This window comes from Camelus ferus, chromosome 2, assembly GCF_009834535.1.
Source record: "Camelus ferus isolate YT-003-E chromosome 2, BCGSAC_Cfer_1.0, whole genome shotgun sequence".
Classification (NCBI taxonomy): domain Eukaryota; kingdom Metazoa; phylum Chordata; class Mammalia; order Artiodactyla; family Camelidae; genus Camelus; species Camelus ferus.
The window spans coordinates 22,983,200-22,999,805 of record NC_045697.1 but is presented as its reverse complement, the minus strand read 5'-3'; positions in this window follow the sequence as shown (position 1 = coordinate 22,999,805).

Genomic DNA, 16,606 nt, shown 5'->3' with positions numbered 1-16,606 from the left:
AAGGTCCAAGTTCCCTCTCCGTATAGTTGTGACAGGCCATTATCACTGGCTGTTGTCAGTAGACCTTGGTTCCTTACCACATGGGCTTTTCCTTAGCTGACTTGGGTATTTTTATGACATAGTACGTGTCTTCTCCCAGAGTGAGTGATGAGTGATGAGTGATGATATACAAATATAGATGCAGATTTAGATGTAGATACAGATATGGAGAGAAGGAAAGGAATAAGTTCAAGACAGAAGCTGCTGTCTTTTCTAGCTTAATCTCAAAAATTAACATACTGTCACTTCTGCCATATGTCATGTTAACTCTGGGGCAACATATGAAGGAACTACAAAAGGATATATACCAGGAGGCATGTATAATTGGTAATCATGGTACCAGAGATCAAAAACTGAAAGTTTGTTTCTTTTTAATTCTGGCATCTGAAAGTCTGTGAAGTTAATCTCTAATAGTTAAGACTAAAAAATAATGGAAAAAATACAAAAAAAATACATAAAAAATAATGAAGCTAGGCCTGTCAAGTACAATAAAATTCTAATAGCATTATTTTCAGAAGGATAAATTGAGTCCCAGAATCTTACTTGATGTGAGAAGAGCAGTAGTAATCAATATGGACCCTCCTTGCATCAGTGAAATTTGGATACATAACAAACTACCCTCAAAATGAGTGTCTTAAGCAACATTGGCTATTTTTCACAATTTTCTGACAAAGCCATGCAGTGTTTTCAGGCTGAACCAAGTTCACTGACCTCTGTGGTCAACTGGTGGCTCAGCCAAGCCTGGATGGTATATAATAGTCTCACTTATATCTGGTTGTGGATTGATGTTAATTGTGTGACAAGGATGGCTGGGCCAGGTGTCTCTCACCATCTAGTTGGCCTAGACGCACTGACATAGGGCTAGCTATAGTGTTGCTAAGAGCAGCAAGAAAAAGGATGCCTTACTATGAAGTTTCTTCTTCAATCTGTGCAGGCATCACATTCGCTAATGTCTGTTCTCAAAGCGAGTCTCATAGACTTTGCTTCTTGATGTGAAGGGCTGCAAAGTCATGTTTCAAAAGAGCCTGAGCACAGGGATGGAGAGAAATGGTTACTAATTTTGTAATCAATATACTCTCCAATTCTTATGAGCTCTTATCCGTTATTTCCAGAAGTGACCTAAGAGTGTTGATCATTTTTTTCTTGTTGTTGAGTATACCCTTCCTTACTCAGGAAAGTAGAGAATGAGACAAGGATTTGTGTGCTGTATTTTAATTAGAGAGGTTGTCTAGGGAGCAGGAAAGTGAGTAAGGAGAGAGACAAACAGGAAGCAGAAAAAAGAAATGCAGCAGTACATTTCCTAATTGATCCACATGGGCAACTGAGGTTAGACTCAACCAGGACCTTCCAGAAGACAAGCACCACAAGTCTCTGAAGTATCCAGCCAAAGGAAAGAAGAGGGTAGCTTGTCCACCCTCCATCACACCCTCACTGTTCCAGGGCTGCCCTGTGGGATATAACTCCCTCGCATTCCCAGGTCATTCTGGCATTAATGTGTAGATTTTCTCATGTGTGAAGCTCAGTGAAACCACGGAATTCCCAGGAGGAAAAAAAATGAGACACTCACAGTGCTGCTCAGCTGCTGGTCACTGCATCAGTATCTGGAGGAAAATATGGATCAAGAATTATGTGGGGCATAAAAGATATCTGAACAGTATTTGAGTGGAGTTATTACATTTTGAGCAGAAAAACTATGTAAAACTTGTCTTAGGTGTTATCTCATTTAACCATCCTCCCCTACAAAAACCATTAGAGAAATTAAGTAACTTGCCTAAAGCCACAGAGTTAGTGAAAGAACTCGGATTTGAAGACAGGTTTTTACACATGAAAGTCTGTGCTTTCTCAGTGTACTTTACTTCCAAAAATTCATTTTTTTTTTTAAATTGAAGTATAGTCAGTTATAATGTGTCAATTTCTGGGGTACAGCATAACGTTTCACTCATATATATACACACATATATTTGTTTTCACATTCTTTTTCGTTATAGGTTACTGAAAGATATTGAATATAGTTCCCTGTGCTCTACAGAAGAAATTTAGTTTTTATCTATTTTATATATAGTAGTTAATATTTGCAAATCTCAGATTCCCAATTTATCCTTTCCCACCCCCTTTCCCCTTGTAACCATAAATTTGTTTGCTATGTCTGTCTGTGAGTCTGTTTCTGTTTTGTAGATGAGTTCATTAGTGTCTTCCTTTTTCTTCTTTTTCTTTTAGATTCTACACATGAGTGATGTCATATGGTATTTTCCTTTCTCTTTCTGGCTTACGTCACTTAGAATGACGATTTCCAGCTGCATCTATGTTGCTGCAAATGGCATTATTTTATACGTCCTAAAATTCTTCTGTTTGTGTGAATATGTTTCTTTTTTTGTGGAAGAGGGATATGGGGGTGGGGCTTACCAGGCATGGATGGAGACTGGATTCTTTGACATCTCTCTGTGATGAATTGTAGTGCATATTTTATAATTTACTCATTCCAGAAAAAAAAAAAAGGTTTATTTAGGGACCTTTCTTGATACAAAATGAAGATGCTGTGCAGCTGTACAAATGCAAACGGACATCAATTGGGTGGAAATTATTTTCCTCATCAGAGTGAAGTTGGCTGGCAATGTGTTCTATCAGGCCACATAACCCTTGGCCCCTCAGGTAGGCAGAGAAATTAGGTAAGGGAGGATAATTTAAGATGTAGTGGGGACATCACATTTGAATGAAAATTATATTTTCATGATTGTGCAGTACTAAAAAAGCTGTTTTATTCAGCAATTCTTCAGTCAGAACTCCCCATTAATGATCATTTCCTCACATCTTCCAGTAAAATGACAGTGATAGGCTTAATGATGTCCCTAATAGATTGTGAATCATAAAAATGCCTTCTGTGTGATCAAGGCAATGAAATAACCCTCACTGATGATTTTCTCATTGATTTTATTTTATTGTTAGTTTAGAAAATTACTGGTTCGTATATCATACATATGATAACTTCGTTAACCCTAAGATTTGATTAAAAAGAAAACTTCATTTCTCAGCGAAAACAGAGGAGGAGCAGCTAAGTGTCTCTGTGTTGCTTCCATGAATGAACAAAAGAGGTCAAACAGAGAAACCTACTGAATTTTATTGCTGTCTCGTAAAGAGTGTATATAGTGCCCATAAAGAATATGGTGGGAAAGTAAATTATTTACTGTGAGAACCTTGGCTGTGAAATCATTTATGTACCACTAAGGGATTTTGCATACAGGAGAGGAAGGAGTGCCTGAGAATCATTTTTCTCTGCATCTTTGGACTTTCTCCATCGGAGGATGAGGCAGTAAGCATCTTAGATTTTAGGCAACACAATCAAAATGTCTATCACCCTTTTTCTGGGGAATAATTGCCTGAAGGGATTTTTGACATTTTAAAATTTAATTGTGGTTTTCTTTGTTCTTTAAACAATATATTGGGCTTTCTAGAACTTTTAGCGTGCTGAGAATTGCATTACCAGGCCCCTTAAGGGTATTTTGTGCAACCTGAAATATTTATTAAGGACCTGACGCTGTGTTCCTCAGAGAATACATGGAGGAACACCTGCATGGGAAACGGAAAGTCCAGGCCACTGGGAGGCAGACTGTGGTTAAGGGGAGTCTTCCTTACTCCACATAATGATACTATAGAGACAGTCCCACACTCTCGGAAAATATTCTGAAGAAATGGGAAAAAAAAAAGTCAATTTGACAATTAGATTGCCTTGTCACTGCAAAGTGGAATTATTTGTGCTTTTTTAAGCCACTAAACGTTAATATCTTGGCCCATTGGAGAAGGAGCCGCCAAAAAACAGAAGTTTTAAATCCTGTCATTTTGCATGGCACAGAATAATTCACTTGACTTATTTCAATCTCAAAGTAAACACCGGAGTTAAACATAAATATTGTTCTCATTTTCACTTAACACGTGGGAAAAATGATTCAGGGAAGAAAAGTGACTTTTCTGAAGTCAGAGAGAGAAAAATAAAATAAAATAAAGTCAGAGAGAGAGGTAGAGGAAAACTAGACCTGGAGTCGATTTGTTTCGTCCTGTGCATTGTTTACTTAGTAGCACCTCCCCCATCACAGCTCGTCCCCCCTCAAATCCACCCTGAGCACAGAGACGAATAACTGCTCCCCATTCCACACCCTCTCCATTAGTGTAAAATCTCACTTTTTTTTTTTGTTAGTGTAAAATGTCCTTGCTCATAGGTTTCTTAACCCAAAATGGGAAGGAAAAAAGATCCCAGTACTTGTTATACTCGAAAGATAAGAATTCAGACTGAAGACAGAAGTGTTGCATAGTGAAAGATTTTAAAGGTTTCATTTAGCAAAGGGAAAGTACACCTCCACAAACGGGACGTGGGCTGATCTAAGGGAAGACAGCAATGGTCTGTTTGTCTTCTCTCTTATACCCTTGCTTAGAGGTGGTCTCTTGATTGATTGATGGCTCTTGGCCCTGGAGTGCTCAGTCATGCTCACCCCCTTTTGTGCATGACCTTACCCATGATGCACACAGAAAAACCCATGGGGTGGGGCTGAACCACAATGCTAATTGTATTACAATGAGCATAGGATCATGTCCAGTTAGGCCCTTGTTGCTACTGCGCAGTTGCAGCCGTGTGGTTCTAACCAGTTTCTTGCTGGCACTCATTTAGAGGAAGTAAAGCCCCTTTCTGCTGAAGGTGGGGGTACCTCCATCTTCCAAACCATCCTCCCTCTCCTCCATCCTATCTGCCCGGTCCCCCTACTTATCTCACTACCTAATAGGTTGACCCAAGTGGGTGAGAAATTCCCAAAGTGATTTTATTTTCTAAAAATACGTGTATTATTTTTCACCTGTGACTTTAGTTCATCAGTTGTCATTTTATGCGGTTTTTCTGTGGACATTAAATGAAAAGTAAGTGGTCAACAATTTTTTGATTGCACATGTACTAGTATAAGAATAGCAAGAAACGAAGTTGTGGATTTTATTCTGTCATGGTGCTAAGTGAGCCATTTTAGATGTCCAGGTGACTGATTGAGGGCACTACTCACAGAAAGGTTAATCCCATATAAATTTCCAGATGCTTCTGTTGTCACAGTTGTAATGCAGAATAATGATATTTAGGTATCCTGATGTTAGTCATATGAATGTATTTGAGGGAATCAATCTCTCTAGTTCTTTCTCTCTCTCAGTCCCTCCCTCGCTCCTTCCTCCTTCTCTTTCTTAAGCCAGACTCCTTTTTTTTTGGTAACTTAACTGCAAGAGGTGTTCTGCTTTCCCTTTATTTCTTATGATAATTTTTATTTCACTTTTTTATTGCCTACTTTTTTTTTCCGGGAAACTCCAGAGTATAAACTAAGATGGGAATTATAAATTTTAAGATTGCTTAAAAATTGTTAATCTAGTTAGGAATTATACTCATTGGTGATGTATTGTAGACAGATTTTTTTATTTCACATATTAAGCAGTAGTGGTCCAGGAGTCTTCACAGGCCAAGTTAATGATACACCTTGGAAATGACAACCAGTCTCCTGCCCTCTAGGAAAGGTTTTATTTATTTTTTCTTTTTTTTTTTCTGTGCTATGCACCCATTTATAATGTGCTTACTTGTAAAATCATTGAACACAAATTGTGTATCAGGGAAGGTTTGTGTCAAAAAGTAATTATTAGCCCCAAAGAAGGAATTTTGAAGGGTTACTCTGAAAATCATCAGTAAGTCTGGTGATGATGCTCAGAAAATGGCTAGGAATCATGGTGGCTAACACCTAGAATGACACCAAAGCCACGTGCCAGTCACCCTATGAAGATGTAAGCCCACTCCTGCTTTGGGCCACTGGATGTTACTTCCTTCCCCAGAAGGAAAATAATACGTTGGCTTTTGGGCTTTAATCACAGAAGGGGCTTGGTCTCTTTCTAAATCCAAAAAAAAAAAAAAAAGCTTCTTGTGCTATGCACCTATAAAAAGAGTTGAAATTATCTGTACATTAGAGATATATCAACAATTAAAAGAAACATTCAGTTCCTAAACCAATGAAGAATTTGTTTGTGTATTTATATAAAAAAGTATTGTATTAGTATATTAAAATTAGCATTTTAATATAGTTTTACATATTTCTTTCTTTTCAAAGAAATCCTAGTAGGTGCAGGAAACAGTTTATACCCTTTTATACAAATTAGAGCATTGAGATGAAAGGGTTCTAAAAATTTGGGCTATTTTTGACAAATAATAACAGAGAAATGACCAGAATCCACAAATAATTTTGATATCTTGAAAGATGACAGCACAAGTGCAGAATCAGTGTGTACAGTGTGATGGCATTTTATCTCAATATTTCTTAAAATAAAGTATACAGATATGCATATTAAATTCATTGTATGTTTTTAGAGTTGCACAGTTATCAAACATTCAATTATTTTTTTTAAAATGACATAAAATCACTTTTTTTCTTGTTTTTCAGTTTTCAGATTCTTATGTACTTTTTGATTATGCTTCTTGATAATCTGTACTACAATAAATACAGTAGACATTTGCAAATTTCCTTTTGTAATCCTTTAGAAAATATCAAATGTTTTCAGCTTGATATCAGTATTTTCCAAAGTCTAACGCTTTGTTTGTAAATAAGGATAAAAATCAATAGAATTGAATCTGTAAACTTAGCTCCATACACATACTACTGTGTTCCTTCTTACCACAACAATTTAATATACTCAACAGATAGATGTCAACACAAAAAGAAAGGGTTAAGATAGCCTTCTATTTCAAGTAACAGTATGTGTGGATAATGATTTAAGTGTAAAAAAAGAAAAAAAAGAAAATTCATTTTTTCTTTATGTCTTTGACTTCAAAAACTTGGTGCTTTAAAGTCCATTTGCTTATTATTAATTTTTAAAAGACCAACTAGGGAATTTGGTCTTAAATATGCAATAAATGCAAATTGGTGAAAATCTCTTGGGTGACCAAACTCAATATCTGAACGTCTATCACTTGAGAAAGGCCAAGTGGCTGCGTTCCTCTCCAGAGTCTGAGTGACTATACCATAGCCTAGGATGTGACTATCAGTATTGCAGGATAAGAGGTGTCTTTTGTGGATAGGCTCACGTTGATAAAATTCATCAGACTGGGGAGGAAATTAAAAAGAAAATGGATTCATTTATAATGAGAAATAGAGCCTCTAAGGAAACACTCTTGGATACAACAAATTCATTCAATAAGTGCAAGATGAATTTGCATAGTTCTCCTCTGATTTATTATGTATTGATATGAAAATGTCAATTTTAAGGCCATTTTCCTCATTTCCATATTCTCTGGGAAATCTTCACTGAAGCCTCTTGCTCATTTCCCATAATGTAATATCTCCTTCTTTCCCGTTCCCAAAGGGGGATAAAAATCAAATATTGTTGACAAGTGGAAGGTCTATTGTGCCAAGTTTTAAATCTGTATCTATTTAAATCTGTATCTATCTGTACCATTCAGCCGATTTCCCTCTAAAAAGAATTGAATTCTGTGCTTACAACTATCTAATTTTATTCTGCCTGAAAGTCCATTTTTTGAGGTCTGTGTGTCCTGGATTTGAGATGCAGTGTCCTTTATAGGTGCCTTTATTCCAGGGCACAGAATGTCTGCTCTGCCTGCATCATGTCCCCTCATAATGTCCATAGATCAGCTTCTCTTCAGGCTCTGGGGCTGATGTTTCTCACCTAGGGCAGCTGTGTCGTTTCCCAATATAGAGTACACACGAGACCGCTGCCCACTTTAAGAAATCTTATGGGAGATTGATCATCTTTATTGACAATATCTGAGATTCTGGGCCAGCCCACATTTAAAGTGCCCTTTTTCTATTTTATTTTAAAGTATTGCATATTCTCAAAGCAGAATCAAATATATTTTATTTTTAAATTATTTTTTAATTCTTATTTTTAATTGAAGTGTAGTCGATGTCCAATGTTAGTTTCAGGTGTATAGCAAAGTGATTCATTATACATATATATATATATATATACACAAATAAATATTTTTTCAGTTTCTTTTCCATTATGGCTCATTTTAAGAAACTGAATATAGTTCCCTGTGCTATACAGCAGGTCCTTGTTGTTTATCTATTTTATATATAGTAATGTGTGTCTGCTAATCCTGAGATCTTAATCTTATTCTTAAAATTTTTCAAAACCATTCTAATTGAATGAATATTTTTAATAAAACATTTTTGGTTTAAGAGGCAACAAAAATCTGGCATATTACTAAGTTTATAGTTTATCCACTTATGGGCATTAAAAAGTTCAATTATTTATTGTTTCTTGTAAAGACATACTGTTTAAAAATCTTGTCATGTTTCTGTTTTAGTTGGCAAGCTTTGAAGATTATCAATAACTTTTTTGTTGGCAGGGCGTGGCTAGTAGCAGTTGGAAAACAACACAGGCAAATACACTTCAATCTTGAACACAGATCTTTTTCATTTATATCTCGGTGTGGAAAAAGAGAATTTAACAATGCACTCAATAAAGCATTTAACACTCATAAAGAATTTCCATTTTTAACTCATTTTTTTCCACAGTGAAATTTTTAGAGACTAAAAATGCAAGTTTAGTTTTTCTTTTTTAATATGCTAAACATGTTCAAAATAATATATAAACTCAGTATCAAAGTAGACACCCTACACTAATCTCATAATCAATCCTCTTGCAGCTGATAGAGAGATAGTCAATATTATCTCAATGAAAGCTTTTATACAACTGGGAAAAAAAGCATTAAAATTGCAATTGTACATCCTCTCAGCTATCTGATGAAAAATTTCACACTGCAATTAGAATGGAATTACTCCAGGGACCTAGGAAACTCTAACTACATAGTTCTCAATAAAATAACCTTTCCCACCGAGTTCACTCAAAGGGAAATAATAGAGTAAGACAAAAATAAAACACTATGTTATTAAGTGACATTACTGCCCCAATCATACTGTAGAATCCTGGTAAGTTAGACTGGATCATGTGGAAGATTCTTGGCCCAACCTAAGTAATGTGATTAGCGCAGTATCAAAGCAGGCTATTCTCCCAGACAAGTGCTGGACAGTTTCCTAAAAATGCTTTAACACTGTCCTCAGGAGACCTGTCAATAGCTGTGCCGTTCCTTTAGCACGGCCTCGACTATGCAGGTCTGATCCTGTCTGAGGATCACTGCATTTGCTCTTTCCTCCCCCTCTGTCCACTAGTTAGTCTCTCACCTTCTTCAAGTCCTAATTCAAACCTTCCCAATATATATCCAAATAGTATCATATATTAAATGTTAGGATTTATATCTAGGACTCATCTGAGACACCAGCTTGCAACCAACACTATGAACCCTGGTAGCTCAGTCTTCACAGTCCATGGCATGAAATAGTTATTCAATAAATGATCTGTAATGAGTGGATAAATTGCTCTCTTTTATTTTTTAAATAGTCTTTTATTGGAAAAGTAATGCATGCATTTTTATGAAACACCATTTTTCCCAAAGAAATAAGATATTCTTTCAGGAATAACATATGTCTTTATAAATGTGTTTGCATATGTATGTGTGCATGTATTTTATAGTTTTATACACAAATGGGAGCATTCTAAAATAAGGTGGCAATATATCTTTGAAATTATTCCATTTTCATATATAAACATTTATCATGTTTTTTTATAGCAACACTATATCTCATCCTTTGTGTGAATGTATCACAAATTGTTTAATGTCTCTAGGACTCCTTTATGAATATTTAATATAGTGTTATAAATAATGTTTAGATGATTTCAAACATAATAGCCCTGCATACAGAGGAGGGAATTGTGACAATTTTAGATGGAACGGTGAGGAAGGACTCTCTAAGTTGGTGATATTTGAGTCAACATCTGAAAGAGGTAAGGGACCAAGACAAAAGAGAGACTAGAATACCGATTTCCAGCAGCAGAAACAGCGAGTGCAAAGGACCTGAGGAAATAAAACATTCTGGATGTGCTTAAAAGAGTTCAGCAGGAACAGGGTGGCTTTCAGTATTCCTGAGAAAAAAAGTTGGAACAATCCTAGGAAGTGTAAGGCATGTTTTTTGGAAAATGACATCTTTAAAAAAACAAAAAAGGATTTCTGGCTCAGGAAAAATATATACATATTTTTAAAGTTATTTGCACAAATAATACAATATACTGCTTCTCTGCTTCCATCCACTTACCTTAAGATCCTGCAATATTTTGGGCAAAATGACCCCTGCAGTCTCTTCCGTAGCTGATACTGTATTCATTAATAAACATATTAGGTAAAGAGATATAGATTTCTAAAATTCTCATGAAAAGAAAGTGAGGAAATAAACTACCCAAGTTCACCATGGAAGTTAGTGCAGAGAAGAGGCTCAAATCTAAGTATTTCTAAGAGAAGAATCTGTGAACTTTATCACTAGCTATATTGCAAGAGCACTTAATTTTTTTTATTATAATTAGGTGCATCTGTTTCTACCAGAAGAGACCAATCAGACTTGCCACTGGGTGGACACTGCCAGAATTGCCTTTGATAATCACTAATTTCCAGGTACCTGAGGCTAAAATATTTTTGTCTAATGAGCACTTTTTCTACCATTTTAAGTGGGTATCTTGACTGGTCATGTAATAGACCCTGACTTGTGGCTAAACCAATCTGTCCTGGTCTTTTCTATCAGGTTTCTAAGGAAGAAAGTGCTCTCTTTGGAGTGAAGTGGTGAGATGTGAGTATTGAGGGATCATAATGACTACTATACATAAAGAAAGTCTGTGCACAGAATGGAAAGAGACAAAGTCCTATGATGTAGTTGAAGCCACAGGGCCCAGGCAACCCTGAAGCCTACCATATGGACTTTCCTGTTTATGGGTCAATAAAAACTACTTCACTGCATCATTCCATTGCCTCCTTCCTTCCTCCCTTCCTTCTTCTCTTCTTCCTCCCCCCAACTCCCTCATTTGATTTAAGTTAATTTTAAATTGGGTTTTTGTTACTTGCAAGCAAAGTGTCCTAAATACTAATTTATTAATCTAATATTTAATTTAGTTTCATATCTACTTTAGATCATATGCCTAGAATAGTATCTAGGAAATAAATATTACTGAACAAATAAGTGAATTTGCTCAGGACACAATCAAATCTTAGTCACCTGCATGAATTTCTTTCCTTGTAATGCGACTTTGCATACCTCTGTTTTGATCTTAACCTCAGAAGCCCATCTTACTCTTATTACCAAGTTCTTGAGGGGAGAGTCACTGTAAACAACAATTTGATAACATTGATCAAATAATTCATAGGTGCCTAAATGTAGTATTTATTGCAAAAACTTTATAAGCAGAAGCACCCTGTGCCTGGCTCTGAAGATAAAATCTTTTAGACTTTGACCTAAATGATTCTGCCAATGTTCCATTAAGAGATTTTTCTTTTATGAAACTGTTAGAAAGTAGAGTAATGTAGAAAGATAGACTGCTATAATACAAAGGAGGAACATTTATTGAGTAACTATTGGGCATGAATTGTTGTTACGTATCCTCTAACAAAGCTAAATTGCTAATTTCTCTATCACCTGAAACAGAAATGAAAGATATATACATGGTTTGACACAGTACTTTCTGCAAACAGTCTTTTCTGTGTCCATTGCATTCCATATCCATTGTCCCCAATTTGTAATACGGGACCTAATTTCTTACTAATGGGAGGCTGTAAGTGGTCTTCTCACTTCCGTTCATCCAGCATTTCCCCATATTGCAATTATAATATTTCTAAAATACATATGTTAATTAATCACTCTCCAGCTTAAAGCCCTTCAATAGCGGGGCAGTGACCTCAGGATAAATTCCTCATTCCTCTTCTCTGCCTCTTCAGCCTCCCTCTCACCACCCGGTCCTGGGCATTGCACCGTTTCAAGTGCTCCATGTGTCTGTAATGTATTTTCTTTAATATTATTTTTATTGAAGTATAGTTGGTTTACAATATTGTGTTAATTTCTGGTCTACAGCATAATGATTCAGTTATACATATATATACTCCTTTTCATATTCTTTTTCATTATAGGCTATTACAAGATGTTGAATATAGTTCCCTGTGCTAAACAGTAGGACCTTGTTGTATATCTACTTTATATATAGGAGTTAATATCTGCAAATCCCAAACTCTAAGTTTATTCCTCCACCCCCTCCATTTCTCCCCAACCCCGGTAACCATAAGTTTGTTTTTTAGATCTGTGAGTCTACTTCTGTTTTGTAAATAAGTACATTTGTGTCTTTTTTTTTTTTTTTTTTGATTCCACATATTAGTGATATTTTTCTTTTTCTTTCTGGCTTACTTTGACTGACAAGGTCTTAATTTCCAAAATACACAAACAGCTCATAAACTCAATACAAAAAACAAACATCCCAATCCAAAAAATGGGCAAAAGACCTAAACAGACATTTCTTCAAGGAAGACAAACAAATATAAATAGCCTTTGGGCACATGAAAAAGTGCTCAGTATCACTGATTATCAGAGAAATGCAAATCAAAACTACAATGTGGTCTGTAATGTTTTTTATGTTTCTCTCCTCCTGATCAAACATCTTTCATCATTCAGGATTCTTGTTTACCATCGTTTTTCCCATCTCAAAGTTTTTCCTCATCCCCTGTAGGTTTCTTGATGGCAAAGATTTGGAATATGACCCTGCATCCCCAGTACCTAGCACTTGGAAAACATTGAATTAGTGTTTGTTGAGTAGGGGAATCAGTGAATCAGTGGATGAGTGGACGGATGACTACTGAAAAGGACTGACTTGACCTTCATCTTGGACCTTGATTCATCTCTCTGCTGTTTTTAGGTTTAGCCCTGGTTAGAGAAAAAGGACAAGATTAAATGACTCTCTGAGGCTTCATTTAGCTTTTGCCTTGAAAAGTAAATTATTTTTTTTTTGCCTTGCTCGATATCAAAATGGCTTTAATCACACCTGGAAAAAGCATAATGATTATCTATACACCTCAAAATAAAGTTATAAAAAATTCTGTCTGTTTCCTAATCTGTGTTTTCAGCTCAGCAGTGGAAAATGCAAGCCTTTTGTCATCACCAGTTTCTGTCACTGGAGATAATAGCAATGCTTGGTTAATGTTTCAAGGAAAATAAAATGAACCCACTGAGTTCTCTGTTTTATTTATTCTATTATGATATTTTATAGTATGCAATTACATTTATGGCACTATTTGTCATTAAGTAATACACCATAAGTGATGTGACAGGGCTTGAAATAATGAGCAAATATAAATATAATATTTTAGCTGTTTTAACGTCAAATTTAGGATTAGAAAGCACACTAAGTCATCTGAAGGTGGAATTTCGGGGGGATACTGATTCAAACAAACAAAATTGGTAAGTTCTAGAGAGAAAACGTGTTCTCGGGTGCCTTTAAGCAGGTTAACCTAATAATCATGTTGTCCATTCTGATTAATCGTAGAGGATTTAAATGTATTTGCTAAAATACTATAAAATATTAATGCTATTTTCTCCCCAAAACAACTTTCAAAATATCTCTGTGCCATTAAGCATTTCAAAAGTATTGTTATTTCAGCATATTTAAAGTACTTTATATCTGTGCTTATGCTTTTACTTTTGTTGTTGTTCACAAAAGCTAAAGGAAGAATTTCTTTACAATTAGCACTCTGTATCACCAATCATGATAGTCCTCAAATTGTCTAGTTTTCTTCTTGACACTCAATTCGTAACTGAATGTAAAAGAGATTATTCCTTCTCCTGAGATTATTCTGAGAGCCAGCAAGCTGCACAAGGTGCTCCCTGACCCACTCTGGGAGGTCATCTGCTAGGTTTATGTTGGGGATGCTTTGTCCATTAGTAACACTGCTTTCATGCAGTTGTTATAAGAGAAACCTGCCTGGGTTGTCTCTGTTAATTGACTAAATTCTGTGACTTCTATTTTCATATATATTATTTAAAGAGGAGAGGAGGTTTAATCAGATTGAACAGAATATCTCTTCTTATTTCATAACTGTATACCAATTTTGCTTCTTTGAATCTCAGCCTTCCTAATTTAAAAGGGTTGGAGGAGGGGTATTGCTACCTTAAACTGGACACTTAAATGATGTAACACCCTAGGGACAATGGACACTTAACATGTACTAATCACCTCTGCAGATTGTGTCTTAGAGGTAACTCTATCCCACGTATTTTAAAGTTCTAGCCACAGTCTGTAAGTTTCAGCCAGGTCTTTAGAGTACTATTTCATGCGATGAAAAAGGGGCAAGTCGAAAAAACTACATAGATGGATGTGTGTCAGCTTCAATAGGCCTGTCTTTCTCCTGTGTCTATGTAGCTCTGCACCCCTAACTCAACTTTTTCTTTAATTCTTGCTGCTTAATGCTGCCTTAACTCAGACTTCCAAGAGCATAGCAAGTTTTGGACACATTCTCTTCATTCCTCCTAAAAGGAGACGTTTAAGATTGCAAGTGAAGGGAAAATGTTAGGAGTTTTTTTAAAAATATTTATTAGAAACTTAACTGGAGATATCTAGTAGGGAATTTGACCTGTAACTCTGCCCTGACACCCAAGATTGCATCAGAACTCCAAGAGAAGCAACGCTTTCAGCCAAAATTAGGAGTTTCTGATGGTGAAAGCTCTGTGGTGATGACTAACCAATGGGGATGATAGCTTGGAACGGAGGGCATGTTAATTGCACCTCCCAAGTTCTACCGTGTAAATAAGTTCACCTCCATGTCATCTTCTCATTCCCTGTAAGGGTCCTCTTCGCAGGTCAAGAACAGATTTAAAATGAAAATTCAGTCTTGGGGTCTCCTGGGAAAATGGCTCATAATTTTAATGCCTTTTTATATTTATCTAAGACCTATTTTCTAAAAACTTTATGGCATATGGAAGAAAAAAAGAAAAGAAAAAGGAAGACTCAACATTAGTTATTAAATTGCCTCATATCAGAAGACAAGCTTCTAGAGTCCAAGTTTTTAGCTGTTTTTTTGTTTGTTTATTTGTTTTTTTGTGAGTGATTATCCTAAGTAGGGGCTGAATATTTTTCAAATAAATATATATATTTTTAAATTTGTCACTTATTTAGAAAATAATCTTTATTTAGGGAAATGCATTAATAGCTACTAACTTTCACTTAAAAACTTTAGCTTGTCGAGTTTTCAGGTTTTCTTTTATAGGTAACCTTAGAGTATCAATTAAGTGCATCTCACCTGCAGGTTAATTTAAAAAGATTGAAGGAAAAGAAATTTACTGGTTCATATTTATAGGCTTAAGATATTATAACTGGATTCATTAACTCAAAAATTATCTTATTTCCTGCTTTTAGGTCTTCTGCCCTTTGTCTGTGCTCCAGATGGTAGCTTCTCACAAATATAGGCTTCATATTTATACCCAGAAAAAAATGACTCTATTCCAACAATCCCAGCAAGAATCTTAATATATACCCCTAATGCTTGTTGGATTACATGTCTGTCTCTGGAGCAAAGTGGTCAGAACTGAGTCATTAAAAGGAGCATGAAAGTATGATGAATAGTTAAAAAACAATCTTCACAACAAATTAAGTGGATTATTGCAACACAATTTTGTGCCAGTAATCTAAATATGTCCATATACATATATATGTTAAGAAGCATACTGTATTCTTAGAAATATGAATGATTTGTGATTTTCTTACTAAAGCAGATATGTGCTAACCAAACTGTCCCAACTTACCCTAAATGTGCTTATATAGTAACAGTTTTTTATCATGTTATTTTTTCACGAGATATTTACAGAGAGGAAATAAGAAATTCTAAATTAAAGATGAGAAACAAAACAAAACTAAAATCTCAGAGACAGTGATATATATATCATATATGTATCATATATATATGATCGGTTCCTTTTTAGCAAGTTACAGTTATCTAAACGTCTATTTGATCATGGTGTTCTATTCAAAAATAACTGTACTGAAATCTAAAGAAAATGAAATATCATTGATATTCACTCGATTTTCAAGTTTATTTTCTGCCAGAGAATATGTTTTAAAAACAGTGCTATGCATATGTATGACTGAAACACTATGCTGTACACCAGAAATTGATGCAACACTGTAAACTGACTATACTTCAATAAAGAAAAAAGAAAAAAAATGCTTTGCTATCCTTTGAGTTTTTAAACATTCTTTAATGAAAAGATGAATCTATATTTCCAAATGTATAATGATAAATTTCTGAAAATAGCAAATAAATAAATCCTTTGCTATATGATGTATACTTACACAGTATATTGAAAAGTTTGAGTGAAATAATCCAAATTACTAAGAAGATATATGTCACATTCAACAAATTGGTCATCCCAATTTTATCCAAGTAAATTTTGTGTATTTCTTATAACTCTACATTTGGAGCAAAATTTTAAATTTCCTTCGATATTTTTGTAATATCAAAGGATAGAGTGTTAGCTTGGTTTAAGTAAAATTTTTGATTTAGAAGGCCCAGAATTAGTGAGGGAAAAAATCAAACATTTTTCATATACTCAAAAAAAAAAAAAAAAAGCCCACAAAGAAATTGTTACACAATTTTAACAGTTTTATAATTAAAATGTTATTATTTACTGAA